This window comes from Leptonychotes weddellii, chromosome 4, assembly GCF_054177405.1.
Source record: "Leptonychotes weddellii isolate Sample4059 chromosome 4, ASM5417740v2, whole genome shotgun sequence".
Taxonomy (NCBI): Eukaryota; Metazoa; Chordata; class Mammalia; order Carnivora; family Phocidae; genus Leptonychotes; species Leptonychotes weddellii.
In genome coordinates, this window is record NC_138372.1 from 78,990,111 (window position 1) to 79,008,967 (window position 18,857).

At 35.5% G+C, this 18,857-nt stretch overlaps 1 protein-coding gene and 1 pseudogene across 1 annotated transcript in view; both read right to left on the reverse strand.

The window, feature by feature from the left end:
- Positions 1-18,857, reverse strand: part of OLFM3 (olfactomedin 3) — a 191,728-nt gene that overhangs the window by 91,622 nt on the left and 81,249 nt on the right. The gene's annotated exons all lie outside the window — the stretch shown is intronic.
- LOC102741534 (tRNA-splicing endonuclease subunit Sen15 pseudogene) lies at positions 14,333-17,192 on the reverse strand (annotated as a pseudogene).

Consider the following 18,857-nt stretch of genomic DNA (forward strand, 5'->3'; position numbering starts at 1 on the left):
AAAAAAAAAAAAATTTGGTTTCCAGTCAGTTAATAGAAGATAGTCTAGAGAACCAGAAATATAAACTAAGTGGCAGACTAGTGAGATGTCAGAAGGGACATGATTATTATAATTTGATATTTTGTAAAACAATCTCTTTTGAGATATTAACAATATATGTATACTGAGACCTACAAAATGGAATGTATATAAATTATCTGGTTAATTATTAAATCAGTGTTGAGATTTAGTCCAGATAATTTAAACCCTTAGAATAATTTTTCAGGTAGATTGACTTTTATTCATTTTATGCTGTGTAAACTCAGAAGAGAATTGCACTTTCTCAGAATGTGTCACTTAATATTTTTTGTTTTAAAAAAGAAAGAGTTTATAGCATAAGAATGACTATTTTATATTTGCCTCTGTGTCACATTTAAATTATCCTTTTAAAATTCATTTTAAATATGTTTCTCAGTGCAGTGGATGTAACAATAACACAAATTGTCACTGTATTTCAACAACTTAAACTATTTGTTCTTTAAGCATCTTTAACACAAATCACATGCATTAAAAGGACAGTTGCCTTCTTTGAGTGTGTCATTAGCCCACTTGGAAATGTTTTCCCCAGGTGGAGCTGGAAATACATTTATGATGTAGAAGCACCTGAGAGATTTATTTTATTCAGAACTCTCAGGATATAGAAGTTATGACCCCAGTATTGAGCTGTTTACCTTTTACAGAGAGAATAAATATGAATACCAATAGATGTAAACACTGCTTGCTTTCAGGTGAGCTAGGAGTGGAGTGACTAAATAAGATGAATGTGTTCAGGGTTTTAACATGTTTATCTGTAAACCCTTTCCTAGGAGTCTTTATGTCCTTGCACATGCTTTTTTCCAACCTCAATTAATGGGATTGATTTCTTCATCAATTTTGCCATGACCCTAGACTAAATTCTTATATTATTGGCTTATTCGTTTGCAATCTGTTGTCTTGTTTCCAGTGGATTCTGCTACAACCCCAAGCCTCCAATTCTGTCGCCAGAGATAAATTATGCGTATCAGTACACTCTGCCCAAAGTGCTTTTTATTAAGCCATGATTTTGACCTTAGACTCATGTGTTACTCCATCTTGGTAAGCCTCAAGGAGATTTTCATGTGTGTGTGTGCTTAAAATAGGCCTAAATTCCGTGCTTCATTAATCATTTTCCAAGAGTCTTATACTAATGTTATATATTAATGAAAACTTTTAATGATTTTTTCTTCTTTTCTAGAAAACTCTGTCCCCTCCTTTTGGGCCCAATTCTGGACCTTTGATCCACACAGACACCTCCTGAGAGGATGTGGAACTGTTTTGCAAGGTCCCTGAAAGAGTGCTTTACAAATTGTATGGTTTCATTATTATGTCATTACATTAATGTAATAGGCCATGAATACCTTTTGAAATTGAAATGTAAAAGAATATCAGATTAATTTCATAATTTTTACATTTATGGAATAGGTGTAGGAACTGAGAAATTTTTAGTATGATGTGTGCTTGCTTGTGTATGTATATTACTTACTCTGCTTTGTGTTTGTGAAGCTTTAAAGCATAGAGCAAGGTTTCTCAGGTTAGAATCATCAAATGGCTCCATCTAAAAGGTAGATGATGATGATGACAGTAATAATAATAGTAATAATAATAATAATAATAATAATAATAAAATTGTGGGTAGCATTATTTGCCTAGATTGGCTTTTGTAATATAACATATTTACAAACACATATGCCATCCATGTGTATAAAGGTTAGGAATAAATTTATTATTCATTTCATTCTTAGATAACTAAAAAACTAAACAATTGCAAGTAAGACTTTAAAATAATAAAGTTTAAATTAATAACATTAATGTGGCATACACAACTGCTTTCTTGAATTTAATCTGATCAGGCTGTGTTTAATAATATAAAGATATATTAGCATTTTAAAATTTTCATTTGCTATTGATTTTATCTTCTAATTTTAAGAATGTTGTATCATCCTGGAATCACTGTCCTGGTCATTGTAGTTAGTCTGCCCACTTACTGTGACTCTGATTACTAATGAACTGCTGTAAGTTGGTATGTTCTAGGAAGAGTGGCTGCAGTTCTTACACTCACAATTTGCACATGGTACTTACTGCGGTTCTGCAGGTCTCTCTTTTTTTTGGATTTAGCATGCTTATACGCTCTGCACACATATATCTCCATTTTCTGATCATTTTTTTCTATTTGAACTGAAAAAATCATTGTTTTATATCATTCCTTGACCTCATTTGGCCCTCCCTAAGTGCAAATGCAGTAAAAAGCAAAAACAAAGGTAAATGCAAGCAATAAAATCCTACTGCAAAACTAGGGTAGAAGATGCTCATAAATAATCCAGAACATGATTGGATTTAACTCCTTTTTAGCTTATATTTGAAAGAAAGAACACACAATTTAAAACCTGTCATTAGAATCTTTCAGAATATATTCATGGACTCAAGTTCACAGACCTCAATGGGGAAAACTTGCCCTAGAGAATTCCTCCAACTTTTTTTATTGCAGGTGTGTGTGTGTGTGTATGTGTGTGTCTATGAGTGATGTATCTCAGTTACCTATAGAAAAATATCTGTGATAGCAAAAATATTGAAAGAAACAAAATGGTAACGATGTATGAATTTATAAGTTCAAAACTGGCACTATCAGTTTCCCTAAAAATAGATTAATCACTACAAAAATATTTAAAAGAACAGATACCATTACCAGCACAAGATAGTAGTTATGACCTCCTGATAACAAAATGTTCTATGACTTAGTAGAATTCCAATAATTTGTATTTGCGTATGTACATTTTAAACTTTATACAATGTTTAAGTATTATATAGCAGAACCCTAAATTACAATACTAAGTAAACGCCCCAGTTTTAATTTGTGAATCCTAAATTGTATTAATTCTTTTAGCAAGTAACTAGTGTAGTCCTCAAGTGAATATGAAAATGAAAACCAATGGAAAATGTATGAAACTAAAGTGTGTATTTTAAAAAATCCATTTACATTCAAAGGAGTCCATGCGGGTAGTGAATTATACACTAGGAAATCCTGCACTAAGAGTTTAAATATAAAATTAGAAATAGTTATACATTTACCAACCTTTAGGGAGGTAAAGATTACTTTAAAACATAAAATTGACCTATATGTAACTAACTAATCAGTTCTGTAATTAGTACAGCCAATAATAGATAACCTAATTTAGGTGACCCAATGTGATGCAAGCAGGAAAATCATTATTTTAAAGTAAGTACAACTTTTAAGATTATAATTAGGAATATAGTTTGTAAGATCATAAAAGGAAAAAAAACCTCTGTTTCTAAGGCAACTTTCTGAAATATCTTTTGAGATAAATCATATTAACAGTTAATACATTTCTATTAAGTATCTACTCAGCTTGAAAAACTGTGTTTAAAAGCAATATGTATATTATATTTATATATGGCTTTCTTTTATCTATCTTTTAGGCACTTATTTGTTAGTTTTGGGATAGAAAGAATTTTCGAAGGAATTGAATCATCCTCCCCTAATGTTTACCCATATTGGAAATATCCATAGCTTACTAAAAAATATTTTAGAGAGGTCATTCCACATATTGTTTTATAGAGGATGATTTTAAAATATTAATATTTTTGAGCAAGTATTGTGTAGGAGATAACATTGGGTAGAATATCTCATTTCCATATTGTCACAGATTTTAATATTGAATCACATTGCATTTCTTCCTTGATGTGACTTTACTTGGAAAAGAGTATATTTACTTCACAAATAGGATTTTCCCCTTAGGTTTATCATTTCAAAATAAATAACCGTATTCCAAGAGAAAAACATTTCTTAACTATGTAATATGTTTTCAGACTATGACAGGATATAGGAAAAAATAACAGAAAAGTTAAAGTATAGTTGTTTGGCATTTTCAGATTGCATCACAATTTCAAAATGATATTTAAGGAAAGAACTTAAAGAACTTGATGGATAAGGACGTTCCAGTTGGGAAAATTAATGGCAATTCTGTGTCTTTTGGTATTTATGCATGCTAGACAAAAACAAATCTGTTTTTCCATTTAGTAAAGCTTCAAGGACCATAAACAAATGATTTTAAAATATTTCATGACAATTCAACCTCTAAATTCTAGCCTAAGTTAGAGATTCTTAGGTCATATAATGGATTAACAGATTAATATGACCTGGGTCACATACACTTCAGAGTGCAGTATAAATTGAAACATTCAGTCTAGGTTTCAAAGTTTTGCAAAAAAGGATTTTTTTTCCCAGGATATTTTGTTTGGGGCCTAATTATGACAGCTACGTTTTTGCTTACTATTGGTCAAACACATTACTGAATTTAATCTTTATAAAAACTTTCTAAGGTGGGTAATATAATCTTTTTTGATAGGTTAGGAAACTGAAGGAGTTTAATAAGATTAAACTACTTACCGTAGGTCATATAACTAGTAGGTAGCAGATCCAGGGTTTGCTTTTTTACTGATTTTATTTTATTTTATTTTATTTTATTTTTTTTAATATTTTATTTATTTATTTGACAGAGAGAGAGAAAGCACAAGTAGGCAGAGAGGCAGGCAGAGGGAGAGGGAGAAGCAGGCTCCCCACTGAGCAGGGAGCCCGACGCGGGGCTTGATCCCAGGACTCTGGGATCATGACCTGAGCTGAAGGCAGCCGCTTAACCGACTGAGCCACCCAGGTGCCCCTGATTTTTTACTGATTTTAAACACTTAACAATAACAACACTTTTACTTGTGAAGTGATTAGAAATTTTGAAATTGCAGTGGGTGATTAAATGTAATTCTAAACGATGTTTCAATCTGACTTCTTGATGTTTAAGTGATTGTATTGAATACTGGGTGATTTGGGGAACTATTTTATATCAGAAAGTATGAATTTCTAGTAAAAGAAAAAAAAAGAATTGGATGATACAATTAGAAAATCCTGAACATTTATTTAATTCATTCCACAAGCATTTATATGGATACCCTAGAGTGTACAATGGAAAAAGGCAGTTATATTAGGTATCTATTGCTGTGTAACAAAGCAACCCAAAACTTACTTGCTTTAAAGAGCAAACATTTATTATCTTACAGTTTCTCTATGTCAGGAATCTGGGTACAGTTCAACTGTATGCTTGCCTCAAGGTCTCTCACAAGGCCATAATCAAGGTTGGAGTTGTGATCATATCTGAAGGCTCAATTGGGGGAATATCTGCTTCTGAGTTCACTTTGTTGTTGTCAGGACAGCCTCACAGGTTGTTGAACTGATGGTGCATTTCCTCACTGACTATGAGCCTGAGGCTGCCCTTAGTTCCTTGCTATGTAGACCTATCTCTATGGCAGCTCACAAGTTGATAGAATAAGAACAGGTGAAAAAGAGAGGCTGGGGGAGCAAGACTGCAATTGAAGTCTCTTTGTAACCTCAAAATGAAAGTGTAATTTTATCACTTTTGCATATTCTGTTCATTAGAAGGGAGTCACTAGATAGGGCCCATAGGATTACAATAATAACAGGCAGGGATCTTTGGGGACAATGTAGAAACTTCCTACCAAAGCAAGCAATATTTGTTAGTTGCTGGTTAACATTTGGCATATGAATTAAGAGTCTTACAAATTAGCCTACCTTTTATCTCATGAGTTTAAATCTATAGGAGTCTCCCCAAAGGAAATGACTCTTATCCAAAAATAATTTTTAATTGCAAAAAAAAGGATTTTTCAATAAAAATAGATTGAATAAATACAAAATGGATTGAACAATACATTTATATGTGTTCAATATGTAAATAAATTGTTTAAATGTGGAAATTTATATATATTTTACTTAATATTTAATATATACAGTTTTATTTACTAAACTTCATTCCAGTTTTTGTTCTCATGTTAGCTCCTGAGAGAGGACTTCTCTACCATATTATGGCCCTAGAATCTTAGGTTGGATGATAGAAGTTGAATTGTCACAAGAAATTTTAAAATCCTTATTTGAAATAGGATATTACCTTACTACACTTTATTTTTTTCCTGTTGCTTATCATAGTCTGATATTATATTATCCATGAACTTACTTATGTGTATAATATTTCCCTCATTAGAATGTAAGTTTCAGGATGGCAGGAAGTTTATCTACTTTGTTTATTCCTGTGTACCAAACATCTAGATGGACATAGACTTAAGAAATATTTACGCAAGAAACAAATGAAATGCATGCACAGATTGGAACATAGGAGAAAATACCTAACTAGCCTGCAAGCCCTTGTCATATTTGATAAGGAAACTTCCCATAGGAAATGATACTTGAGCTAAAACAAACTGGAGTTAAAGGAAGGGAAGATCCTGAATTCATAGTCATGCCAGTCTGTATATTTATTTGATCTTGCCTAGAAGTTCACGATCTGGATGACATGAAGAAAGCATTCGGGGTTTGCAGTTTGGCTGTGGGAAATAAAGATGGGGAAGCAAGCAAATTGGATGTTACAGCAAGAAAGTATTTGGAGTGGGGAAATCATGCGGTCAAAGCTAGATAGTGAAGGAAGTGAAGCCAAGAAGCGGCTCATAATGTAGAAGAAAATTGTAGAGTCAGTGGATTGAGAAGCTCAGTGAGGTCAAAAACAGGTAAGAGAGTTTAATTTTGGAGATTATGATTGAAACATGAAGCATATTTGTGGTGAAAAAGGCAGAGTGGGTCATGGATGTGGGTAGATACAGTAGGTTGGATTTGAAAGTTAATGGAATCTATTTTGAGTTCGTTCTAAAATATTAATTTTATAGATTTAATGAAAATTTAGAAATTTCTTTCAGAAGTGGATGCCTATATTTAAACAAATTGCTAAACATATTTCAAAAATAAGGTGAAATGTAATGGGTATTCATGACATTTTTGGATTCTCTATGTCCTTTTACTTCTATTTATCTTTACCATATTGCTATACATAAGTCCATGTCAACAATTCAATTTATTACTATTCTTCAGTCTTTTATATGGTATGAGAGATACAAAGAAAAATACCATGAAATCTCTTCTTTTAATAAACTGGTTAAGACTAATACTAGTTAAGACAGGCAAACAACATTGTAAAACGTTTACATTATTTTGGACATGCAAAATAAACCGACGTCATACCAGTTGGAAGAATCAAGGAAGACTATAGGAAAATTATATTTGAGCAACATTTTGAAGAATGCATAGAATTTTATCAATCACGTAGGATGAAGTGGAATTTCAGAAGGAGACAAATACCTGAGAGAAAGCAGTGGAGATAATCAGGTGTGGCAGGCATATGGAAAAAAGTGAGCAGTCTGTATGGAGATGGGATGCTTTTATATATGGGGTATAGAGACATAGAGCTGGAAAGGTAAGGTAGATAGAGGATGAGGCTACAGGAATGAGTTTAGACTTAATGGAGTCTGATGGTTTTCAGGATGGCTAGTGGTATGATCAGCAAAATGTAAAATGGATAAGGAAGCAGATTGGAAGCAGGAAAACCAACTAAAGGATTATTGTAACCACAAAGGAAGAATAAAATCCTGAACTAGCATAATGGAATTATGACTGGAGGAAGGTATATAAGTGAGAAATATATGGTGATCTGTAGACCTGATAAATACTGAGTTGTGAGAGCAACTGGAGAGCAGGACAATAAAGACAACGCCTTGATTTGAACAGAGATGATGGTGGTCCTTTAACAGAAATAGGAAAATCAATGGAGAAGTAATAGGGAGAATGAGTTTGATTTTGCCTGATTAATTTAAAATGTTACAGGTAAATGAAAGTGGGTACAGTGCACAATTGGGAATGGAGAAGTAAGGCCATACTTAGAGTTTCAGAATCATGAACCATTTCAACAGAGAGGAGAGTCAAAAAACTTGAGAATGAATGAAGTCAATTGGTAGAGAGCAGAAAGGGCTAAAAACAGAACACATCTTATCTGATAAGAGAGATTACTGTTGAAGATTGAAAGAGGAAGAGGAACCAGTACCAGAGACAACCAGGGAGTGTTTGGAAAGAAGAGGTGAATGATGATGGTACTCTATAACCTGAAAGACAAATGAGGAGAGATTTCAAGAAGGAGGGATTGTTGATTAGAAGGTCAGTAGTAGTTAGGAGAGAATAATTTCAATATAATATTCAATATACCCATTCAGTACAACAGGTTCACATTGAATCCTGATTTGAGGAGTCAGTGAATTTTGAGTAAGTGGAGGCATCAAGATGTGCTCTAGTTCCATAGTTTTGGCAGCAAAATAAAGGGGACAGATGGTGTGGAAACTTGAAATATTTGCATCACAAAAATGAAATGAAAAAAATGATCATGTTTGTCACCCAAAGCGGAAAGAGCTATGAAATATAGAGGAAAAGATTGAAGATGGAAATGAAACTAAAAGGAACTAGGAAGTTTAGAAAAGACAGAGGTCAGGAGTCCAGATTAAAAGAGAAATAGTTGCAAGAAGGAAAATCACGGTCATCAGATTATACAAAAAGTGAAGTGGAAATGCCAGAAATAACTGTTATGTTAAGGAAACACCAGTTGGGGGCGCCTGGGTGGCTCAGTCGTTAAGCGTCTGCCTTCGGCTCAGGTTATGATCCCAGGGTCCTGGAATCAAGCCCCGCATCGGGCTCCCTGCTCGTCAGGAAGCCTGCTTCTCCCTCTCCCACTCCCCCTTGCTTGTGTTCCCTCTCTTGTTGTCTCTCTCTCTCTCTGTCAAAAAATAAATAAAATCTTAAAAAAAAAAAGGAAACACCAGTTGTTTGGTCCTAATTATAGTAATCGGTAAAAAAATAGTATCTACTATTTGTTTAGGGGTTACTGTTTGCCAGGAACCATACTCAGTAGTTTACATGCACTAACTCATTTAATCTTTCCAAAAGCTCTGTGCAGTATGTGCTGTAAATACTCTCATTTTAAATGTAGGAAACTGAATCTTTAGTGAAGGTAACTTGTTCAAGGCTCTCAGTGAGAAATAGGACTGCGAATCAAACTCAAGACTCTCTGGCTCCAAAGCCTTTACCCTTGATCACCATGCTCAGTAGGTGGATGGAGAACTTGAGAATACAAGGGATTTCTCAGCAGCTGTGGTAATTAACTCAGACAGCATGGCTCGAAATGTATTGTATTTAGTCTGGTTTTGTGATTTCTTCCAGCAGAATTTGGCAGCCTTAAGACAGAGAAGATAGTAGAGAATTTCAGGAATTGCAGGATAAATATTGCAAAAGGACAAAGGAGAAGAAAAGCTGACATGAGAGTTGACATTTACTTGAAATGGCTGGCATTAGAATCCAATCTGGGGAGTAAAAGAAGAGAGGTCAAAAGAGAGTAGATAGTTGGAAGCACAGGGAATAATCAAGCTTCTGGACTTCAACACGAAGGACAAGGACAGAGTGAATAGGCATGAGCGAATGAACAAGTGTATTTTTTTTTTTAAGATTTTATTTATTTATTTGACAGAGAGAGACACAGAGAGAGAGGGAACACAAGCAGGGGGAGTGGGAGAGGGAGAAGCAGGCTTCCCACTGAGCAGGGAGCCCAATGAGGGGCTCGATCCCAGGACCCTGGGATCATGACCTGAGCCGAAGGCAGACGCTTAACGACTGAGCCACCCAGGTGCCCCATGAATGAACAAGTGTATTAAGAGAGAAGTCTCATTCTTTCAAAAATATTTTGTGCCAAATAGGGGCCACTGTGATAAGCCCTGTGTATACGAAAGTTAATTAGACATAGTTCTGTCTGAGAGAAAAAAACAAAGTTTAATGTGGCTGAAGTAGAGTGGAAATGGGGTTGCTACAGTTATGGAGTTAGGGAGTGTGAGACCAAGGATAGGCGAGGATTGTAGTCAATGCATGATGTTAATTACTGAGTTGGTGAGATTGATAATATTGGCTTTAGATAGGTTAGACAAAATATAGTTCCTTAATTTTGCTATTTTATACTTTATGATTAGTGATGATTAAGAACTGTTAAAATCTATGCATTCTCTCATGTCCTGTCAAAGTAACATGATTGTGTTTTATTTATTAATATGCTGCTGGAAATATCTACACTGCATTCTACTTTTCTGGATTTAAATTCCTATGTTGTTGTTCAGACAGCCTTGTATACAAAAACAAGGTATCATTTCAATTTCCATAAAACCAAGCTTTTGCAAACCTTACTGTTATTTACTATAACTGTATATTATATATGTATATATATATATATATATATATACTATAGCAACTATTATTTACTAGAGAATATGGACAATTGTGGAATATTTTTTTCTGTTGATTCAGTTATCATTATAGTTTGCCAGGTTATAGTTCTTTATATTATATAGTCCACCATCATATGTTTCCTTGAAGAAACTATTTAGTATCATCAAAAAATAAATGGAAGTTTGAGAAGTAATATTCTTGAGTGACTGAAGATGGCAAAGGATATGGTCAGGGTAGTTGGAGCAGAGCTTCAAAACTAATCATGTCAAGTAGGAGGAAAAAAATCTTGACTTATTTTAGGAACCAGTCAGAAGTTATTTGTAACATTTAGCAGGATGGGGGAAGGAAAGGATGTTCCATTCTTCATTTCTGAAGATGCAGCTGCTGGCTGCAAGTCCTAGACTGAAACATGGTCTCCAGTTCTATAAAAAGAGTAAACGAGAATGAATTTGTCAATTTCTAATTTTTAAGTAACTTGGGATATATTGTTTATTCTTTAATATGTGGATGAAAGCTAATTCTGTTTTAACACTTCAGTAAATGGCTAATACATATATGAAAACTATATATGAACAGAATTGCCAAAAGCTGGTAGCCAGCAATACAATTCAGTAATGACAGATGACTCTTTTCCAAAGAGATTTTCTTCTTGGAAGGTGAAAATGGATGGTAAACAAATCAAGGCAAATAACTTTATATCATTGAAAATAACTTACAGTTATGGAAATCAGCCGTCCAGAAAAAATGAAACTGCTGACATCAATTGTCTTCCCATCTGTTTATCTCTACTCCCCACAAACTCCCCAATGACCACCACCACCAGCACCCAGCTGATATATTAAATAACTTACTGTCAGCACGTGGTGAACACAGACATAACTTGTTGTCTTTGGACACAAAAGAATGTTAAAAAAAAATGTGAGAAGGCCTGAGGAAGTATTTGTTAAAAATTTTTTTATTATGGTAAGATAAAAGGAAACTTTCCAAAGATTTCCAAGACAAGGTTTTGGTAGGGATGTTATGGCAACAGGGGTTTGATGGGTGTGCATGTGTCACAAATATTTTGCATATTTCAGGGTTTTTATTTTTCACCAGTAAGCTTTCAATCAGCTACTCTTAATCCTAGCATACATTCTCCACTCTCTATGCCACCTCTCCTTCCATATTGCAACACTTCAGTGCAACCACGGAGGAAAACGCCTCCCCCTGTTTTTAAAACAGTGAAAGTCATCTCAAGACAACCAGATATTCATTGGATTGCAACTGACTCCAACTGAACTTCCTGGAACATCAAAATCTCATTAAAACCAATCATTGAATAAGAATATCACTTACGATACACTCATTGATGGACTCAGGCCAAATGTAATTTAATACTCAGTATCCAGACTGGATATGGGAAACTGTTAACTCGCACAGGGTGTTAGATTGCCAAAAGAGTTATTTTACTTTTGATCTGTTTACTTCTTGGGGTAAGCCTGCAGTTTGCTCTCTAAGGGTTCCCCTGCTGATTTAAGAAAGTTGTAAAGTAAATTTCTCAGTGGGGTGTGATCATCAAGCTAACAGTTGGTTTCCAGGGAGTAAATAAAGCCGCCGAAACTTACGATTGACTGCATCACAAGGAGGAGGCACTATAAAAATTGTGATCACTAGCTTTCAGAATTGGGATTGGCCATTAATGCTTAAAATCACAGCTGCAGTCAGTGTTTTCAAGACAGAGTTACTGGCAGCAGCTAGGATCTGTGAGAACACTCAACGACTGGCTAAAAACTGCCTTTAAGGTTTAATGAATAATTCAGAACCAGAAATAATCTGCCTCTGACTTGGAGCAGAGGACCACAGTTCTAGCAGTGCAAGCAGGGAATGATCTGTTCTCATCATATTAACTTTATAAGGGCTTTTTTTCCCCTTTAGTCTCTGGTTAAATCACTAGTAACCAGTGAGGATCAGGGGAAAACTCTTCCCTCCACATCTCATTTATTTTCTAAAATGAGTGGGAATAGAGCTGAATTTAGAATGCCTTCTCCCTGAGGAGCCAGGGGAGGAATAGCTACACCCTCCCCACACCCCCAGTAAAACTGGAGATGTTTCCTTGACCGGTAAAACAATTCCACGGAAGCTAGGGTCTAGAATCTCTTGGAGAGATGACTTATAGCAATAGTTCCTCTTAATGATTTGGTGTTAAATATACTTATAAAATGCACCTGATTTCTTATATCATTGCTAAATTACTGAATGAAAACATATATACAGTTATAAATGACATGGGCCTAAGTTTAACCCAAAGCCTAGCAATAGTGAAATAATTTTAAGTATCTGAATACAAATCGTAGATTTCAATATTTCCAACTGTGCATTGCCTAGATGCACATGTATGTTTTATATTACCAAGTATATCATCTTAGAGGTAATTTATTTTAATGCTCTCATTACATATGTAAGAAAACTGGGGTCCAATGAAGTTAAATAGTTTCCTGTGATGAGATAGTAAATGGAAAGCTGGGTCCAGGATGTAGGATCCGTTGATTCTAGCCTAATCTTTCCATAATTATGTGATTGCCGTATTTTACTTTTTATTTATTTTTTTTTAGATCTCAAGATATTTTTTTAATTTTAAAACATTATTATAAAAGTAATACAAATAAAGAAAAATATACTAAATACTAAAGAAAGACAAAGTCATCCATTTATTGCTCTGCCACCCTATTATAAGAACAGTTAGTAATTTATTTTGTCACCCTTTTATTATATGCTTGGTGTGTTATTTACAGCCATGATCTTACCCATTCACACACTTTCATATCTTGCTTTTTTAATTAAATATTTTCTCATGTTTTTCATTTATTCATTACTAATTTTTAATGAGTACATAATGTACCATTCATTGGCTATCTATATCTGTTTATTAACTATTTCCTTATACCAGGGATTGGCAAACTATGGCCCTGCATTTGTAAATAAAGTTTTATTAGAACACAGCCATGCCCATTTATTTACATATTGTCTTTGGTTATTTTTGCACTACAAACGGCTCATTTGAGAAGTTTTAAGAGAGACTGTATGGTTTGCGAAGCCTAAAATATTTCTTTTCTGCCCTTTACAGAAAAAGTTTGCTGACCCCTTCCTAAAACTTTTAAGTGATTATTATTTTGGCTATTATAATTAATGTCACTTGGAATCTTTGTGCATATAATTTTTTTATACTTAAGGCAACATAACTGGGAGGTATTAACAAAAGTGGAATAACTGGATCTACTTAATAAAGATGTCTTTAAAGCTGACACCGTTTCGGGCGCCTGGGTGGCTCAGTCGGTTAAGCGACTGCCTTCGGCTCAGGTCATGATCCTGGAGTCCCGGGATCGAGTCCCACATCAGGCTTCCTGCTCAGCAGGGAGTCTGCTTCTCCCTCTGACCCTCCTCCCTCTCATGCTCTCTGTCTCTCATTCTCTCTGTCTCAAATAAATAAATAAAATCTTTAAAAAAAAAACACCATTTCTCACTATCTCACATAATATTCTAACTATGATATAATAAGGGTGGTGGTAATAAGAATGGAAAGGAAGGCCCAGTACTTCCTTTACTCAGGTAGGAAGTAACTAATCGGTAGCACTTCTCTGGTCCCTATTAATCTAGACATGTATGTAATTTTATACTCTGGATGAGTGTATCTTTACTTTTGACTTAAAGTCAACCATAAATGCCACATAAAAACCAATAGAAAGAAAACTGTTACTTTCTATTAGGGATTTAAAGGGAGACTGAGTAAACTCTCCAAGTGTCCAGGTGTCCATGAAACGCAACTGCAGGCTAGCTGTAGCGGCCAAAAGGCGCTGAGAGGGTTGAATTAGAGAAAGGGGGGGGTCTCAACAATGTGTTAGCAGCGGCAGTAATGAACAATGAGGCAGCTATGAGTGGCCGATGACAGAAGAGACACACGTGTTCCACCCCTCTGAACACATCCTAAGCATCAACTTGTATATAACTGTAATTAAACTGTCTCCAGGTAAGAAAGTTCTAGAGACCCTATACTTATGAACAAAAAAATTCTTCTATCTGGGAAAGTTTTATTCTTCAAAAAGAAAAACTTACGGAGTAGTACCAGCTAAGTCTGGTCTGATAAAAGTAACAGTTTTATCTCTGAGATAAAAGATGACCCAGGCTGACGGATCTCGAATCCACTCTCACAGTAAGCATCAGGAAGTGTAGGTGTCATCTTCTAAGGGAAATATTCTGAGGGTCTGGCAGCATAAATCCCTCAGTAAGTTTATAATAGACTATTGTGGAATCGGACTCCACTATGGCCAAAGTAAAAGACATTGGCAAATCTGGATCACCTTGCAGTTTTCGAGATGCCTTCAAGATCTCCCTTATCCTGTTATGGCTGAGGGAAGCACTGATGGGTGTAGGCACCACGGTCTGTAATCCTTCTCCTTCTATCTCAGTACCGACAAGGCAGATGAGCTGGAGATCTGGTAATCCAACACAATTTACTTCATACCAACTTTTACTCTCCATGAGGTCCAGGTAAACCAAGAATGCTATGTAAACTTGGCTGGCATCTCCTATATCTAATTCCATCATTTCTAACTACTTTGGGTGGGAGCGCATCCAGGCGTCCTCCGGGGGCATGAGTGGGCGCCGCCGCCGCCGCCGCGGAGAACGCCGCCAGCGCCCAGACCGCTGCAGCCCGGGGTGGGTTCGGAATCGCCGCGCTCCGCGGTGCCGGGCAGGGCGGCGAGCCGGGGGTGCACCGCCCTGACGGCCGTATTTTAAAGCACAATGATAAGATCAGGGAAAAACCTCATACTTTCCAGGTCCCGCAAAACTAGATCAAGAATGAATTTCATATCCTAAGCAATGGCAGCTTGTAGATGGAGATTACAGTGTTTTTGACAAAAGCTAAGCTTTTGACAGAAGAAACAGAAATCGACTTCAATCATTTGGAAATCTGACAGCTAGATTCACTCACCTGACCTTCAGTCATCTTCACTACCATCAGTGACCAGATTTGAATATGACATACATATACATACTCACATATATATGACCAAATATACACATGCATTTAGAATATGATATATATGAATGCATATATGCATACACATATGCAAATGTCACGCATACATATACATCTAGGTGTTTTCAAACTAAACTAGAAGAGGTCTTTGGGGTGCTCGGTGATTATTTTTCTTATTCACATTTAATTTTTTTCATGCTTTAAGCTCTTCTTTTTAGAAATAAAAACGTTCAGTTTTCCAGCCATTCTCTGTGGCAAAAAAAAAGGACTACACTTGAGCTAAAAGATAAAAGCGACTATTTGACATGTAATCTTGAACTAGGTTCCCACTATAATAGCAATATTTTTTGTACTTTTCAAAAATTTTGCCATGGGATCCAGATAAAATCATAAGCTGATGGAGATATTTAAACAGTCACTTAAACATGGTAAAAGGGGGAAGGTCAAAGGAATTTAAAAATTTTCATCTCTGCAAAGAATATAGTTAAAATACACCTGCCTATATACACACATACCAATCACATGTCAATTATTAGGTTTAATTATTAGGACTATTTCTGTATATCTTAAAAGCAAAATCATCATAGTGACAATGCCATTCTCCGCTCAGGTGGTATTAAATGCAGACAATGGAATGTGGTTTCAGAATTTGCCTTACTCCTGCTGACTGCTTGACCTTACTTGATCTTATCTGTGCAGACAATAAAAGAAAATAACCCAGGTTACCCTGACTTTGATAGTTGTTTATGAGGTTTTAATTGGGAGAATTGCAGAAGGGACCCAGCCCACCTAGCAAGGCTAGCAAAGGGAGGTCTCCAGGTTGGTTCCAAATAACATGTTTATAAATATTCATTTTAAAGTTTTTTTTTTTTTTTTTTTTTTTAACATGTGTCATTGGCATTACTGCAATGTCAAAGCTTTTTTGGAACTTGTACCCTTGTCTTCTCTAAGGCTAACTTCTAATGAAGAGGGGCAAAAGTTCCCGATCAGTCTGGGGCAACTCTGGTTCTCTATTTTGAGCTCACAAGATTCTTTTTGCAAAAGGAAGAAGGTCCTTGGGATCTTTAGAAAGTTTCATTTCTCTTCAGAGAGACCCTTGGAATACTAAGTTACTTAAAATTTTGATCCATGTCAAATGAAATTTTCTACACGCCCATCAGCCTCCACTCACATATTGTTACTTTACCTGTATGCAGCATCCAAATATATTAACTGTGAAGAAATGTTAGAGGGAGATATTTATTATTTGCAAAATTAATCTACTTAGAATTTATTTTCCTCATTAAATATGGAGATATTCAAAATTTAACACTCAAATACCATTTATTTTTCCATTGTGTTCTAGATATTAAAATTTGATTTATCTGTCTAACTTCATTTAATCATCACACAAGCCTTTGAGGGAAAATATTTTAACCTCATGTTACAGGTGCAAAAAATGAGTCTTAGTTTAAGTGATTTGATCACAAAAAGTGGTAAACATCTCACGAGGCAGAACTAAATCTTTTCTCAGTGGCCTTGATGTTCTTGACTGTGCTATGTGTTGGCACCAGAAAAACATCTGGAACTAAATCAGTGGAGGCAGATATTGTGAATAACAGTCCAGACTAAATCAGTAAATAGTGGGAGAGGGTAAGTGATATGTGCTCAGAGGTCTTGAATAGCTTTATACCTTTTGTTGGAAGAAGATACAGACAGAAAAACTAGCTAGCCCAGGTGTTTCTCAGGGCAACAATACTGCACACATGGATCTCTTTTGGATATCCTTAGAGGCGTTTTTGGTTGACACAATGAGGCATGCTAGAACTGCACTGGAATGGAAGGAGGTTTTGGTGAGTTGAATGGTGGCTCCCAAAAAGGTGTGTCCATGCTCTAAACCCTGGAACCTGTCAATGCTACCTTATTCGGAAAAAGGATCTTTGCAGATGTAATTGAGGTAAGGCTCTTCGATGAGGTCATCGCAAATTATCCAGGTGAACCCGAAGTCCGATGACAAGCATCCTTGTAAGAGACACACGGAGGGACACAGACACACACAGAAGAGGAGGAGGTAATGTGACCACAGAAGCAGAGATTGGAGTGGTGGCACCAGGAGCTGGAAGAGCCCAGGAATGGTTTCCCCGAGAGGCTTCAAAGGTCCTGTGGCCCCACTGATTCCTTGATTTCAGACTTTTAGCTTCCAGAACTATAAGAAAATGCATTTCTGTTATTTTAAGCCACAACGTTTGTGGTAATTTGTCATAGCAGCCCCCAAAAACTAATATAGAAGTGTGTCAGACATTTTTGGGTCCCATTTCCACTTTTCCTGTACCTTCTTTTTTCAGCTCTTCCTGTAGATTTACTGTCTCCATTCAGCTACACAATCTCTCTCTCACTCTTTGTCCTCAGGCTTCTTTGCTGCCATTTGTGGGACATCTGTGAGAATCCCCTCATAACGCTGACAGCTTTAAGCGGCTAACTGACAGGCCACATGTCTTGCAGATTGAAGGACATTCCCAAATTAAAAAAAAAAAAATTCCTGGATGCCTCAGGGCATTCAAATATTCGAATAGACACTAACAGAGGCAAAAATCCTGTTTGTAATTGTTTGATCCTGGAAATAACACAATTTTTTTTTTTTTTGTATAAATGGAAAATATTTTGACATGCTTCTACTATAAACTGAGTTTTCTGGGAATACATTCACCATGTAAATTGAAGGAAGAATGTATTTTGTTTAGTCTGGAATTCTACCAAGACTATTTTACCATTTTTTAAATTTCCCACTAACTAATCCGATGTGCTTCATTGGCAACAATATGTGAGTTGTCCATACCACACATTTGATTGATCTTCATTTGTAACCCTCACATTTCTATACATATAGGTGTAAGCATTTGGTTACCTAATTATGTCTTTCAGTGTTCAAAGGCATAGTGTTCCATTACTATTACTTGTCTTATATATCTCAGTTATATTATAAGTAGGTCATTATATTAAGTTTTTAAATTTGAGTGCCAGTAGGTTATGTTGTCTTGTGTGTAGGTTGATAGTTTTTTTTTTTTCTTCAAAGAATTGTTTTGGGGCATTAAAAATGTTTCTAATAAAAGGGTTTATATTGGTTGGGAAGATGTTACTATCCCCTGAGCTAGATGGATGTCTTTAAAGGCAGATTTGATTCCAAGTAAAACATAGAGTCATCCACTAAGGTTCTATGCATCATAGAAGCATAGTACTTTTTGAGGAAGACCAGACCATGTTTTATGATTTTCATGCATAACGTTAAGATTTTTTTTCTTATTTGTTGTTCTAAAGAAGCTTCAACTCTACAGTTAAATAATCCTCTTCATCATCACAAGATGTTTATTAAGTGTGCCTACCATGTAAAAATACATTCTGAATGGACTTATAAAAAGTGTAAGTTCAGACTTCTGTCCTGAAAAATTTATCAACAGCATGAACTGCAAAACATATATACATGAACTAGACTTAAAATCATGGTTAACTGTGTCACTTACCTAGCTTTGTTCTCTGGTTAGTATTTGTGTGTCCTTTTAAGTTTTTTTTTTTTTTTTTTTTTTTTTGGCCAGTATTTTCTTAGATTGTGAAGTCCTGGGGGTTTGGGACCATATTTAAATAATTCTC